The sequence below is a fragment of the Octopus bimaculoides genome, chromosome 1, assembly GCF_001194135.2.
Source record: "Octopus bimaculoides isolate UCB-OBI-ISO-001 chromosome 1, ASM119413v2, whole genome shotgun sequence".
NCBI classification, from domain to species: domain Eukaryota; kingdom Metazoa; phylum Mollusca; class Cephalopoda; order Octopoda; family Octopodidae; genus Octopus; species Octopus bimaculoides.
Window position 1 is genome coordinate 7,899,609 of NC_068981.1, and position 2,106 is coordinate 7,901,714.

The following is a 2,106-nucleotide window of genomic DNA, read 5'->3' on the forward strand; positions in this document are numbered from 1 at the left end:
GCCAAGCCAGGGATCTCTGGAAATTATCCATAGGCCCCGGCCCGAACGTCGTCTTGAAAAGGCGGGTTAGGAATTTCTCGTCGACACCCAGGTTTGCCCCGAGAGTGTCGTCAGACCTCCCCTCCACTAGTCCTCTATAGAACGCTTTGGTCGTTTGGAAGTTGCACAAGTTTGATCCCGGACGGCAGAGCTGTTGTAGAGCTTGGCGACAGATAGATAGATAGATAGATAGATAGATAGACAGACAGATAGATAGATAGATAGATAGATAGATAGATAGATAGATAGATAGATAGATAGATAGATAACTTCTAAAAATCTGATGGTGAGCCATAACATTTATACAGGATGTCATGAATCGAAAAAGACTAGAAAATAGCGGCACTAAGCTAATGTAATATTAGGGCAGTAAACTTAATTTGTCGGCTGATTGAACTCGTCACCTGGCCCTTGGCTGTCTTTAGTGGAACCGACTTTGTTGCCTGTATTAGAGCCAGGTCTCTGGTTTGAGAATAGCTTCCTGCCTTCCTCTCTTCTTTCCTCGCATATTGGGGGCCCCGAAAATGGGAATGGAAGCTGATTCTTCTTCTTTGACTAAGATGTAGAAATAAAATGAATGAATAAATATATAAATAAATGAATAATTAAATATATAAAAACTGGGAAATATCTTAGGCTTCTAAAGAAAATGTCGTTCCGGTTGAATGATTATAAATAAAAACGAAGCGTTCAGTGATCTTCCTGTCACTGAATGAATTACAAGATATTAGTTACTGCAAACATATCTCCGCCTTTTTCTATTAAACTAAACAGTTGATGGACAAGACACAGCTTTATGATAATAATTTACTTTCGTTTACTCTAATGGCATAATATTTTGATGAGAATTCTAATGAAATGTAAATGATATACAAAAATGTAAAGAAACAAATGCATTAATAATAAAAAAACATTAAGAGACACACAAACATATTGCCATCAACGAGTTATATGGAACGTTCGACTTGAAAGAAATATGAATACATTTTCAAAACTAAATATATAGTAATTTTATAAATAAAACCAACTCGATGAATTATTCATGAATTGATAATTGTTATTTATAAATATTAAATAATAATAACAATGTAAATGTAATTAATTATATATAAAACTATGGAGAACGAATAAGGTTGTGAGGTGTTCAATCCGCTCTCAAAGACATTAAGAGAACGAAGAGAATTTGATTAGAAATAGATACCAACTCTCGTAATTGTTTCAGCTTTCATCTTATTCTTCGGTTCACTTCACATAAAGTGTAACCAAGATGTAATTAAAAAAGATGTAATCGCCAGCATTTTTTTTTTTTTTTGAGACGGATGTACTTGATATGGATTGTTCTACCATAGACTTGTGCATAGCAACCATCATTTTAGTTTTAAGAAACATTGAATTTGGTCTCTAGTTCTGCTTAAGGAAAGGAGAATGTAGGAACTTTCTCAGCACATAAACTTGCAAAAGATTCGAAATGTTTCCTGCTATTAGAGTCAACGGAATTCTTCCAGACGCTTCTTTTACACACAAATTGATCTCACAAAATTTTTAAAAAATGGAATTTCGTCAGAGATCCATTTCTTCTGCAAGTGACTTCTCGAAGTCTCTTTTATAACAACAACCAACAATTTTCCCAATAGTCAATATTGATGATGTTAACTTCATAAGACAGAACTTCAATTATTGGTAAATTACAGAGAAAATGTGACCATTAGTTCTACAAGACTTCTGGTTCTTGGTTCTATAATTACATAAGAAGTCTCTACGCAGCTGACCAACCTGTTAGAAACAGCAGACAAATCACATTTAAACCACACCCCACCATATTACAAAAGAAAGAAGACATTGAGCATTTTAGTCTCTGGCAGGATGGTCATTTCTGGATAGTATTTCATCATAGCTTTGCTCAATCAATATTGAGTGGTTTAGATAAAGTGGCCATCAAGTTTTGGGGACAATAGCAGCGACTAATCCCATCAAAATTACGGCCCTATAGAGATATATATACATACACGTATGTATGTGTGTGTATATATATATGTACATATATATATATATATATATATATATATA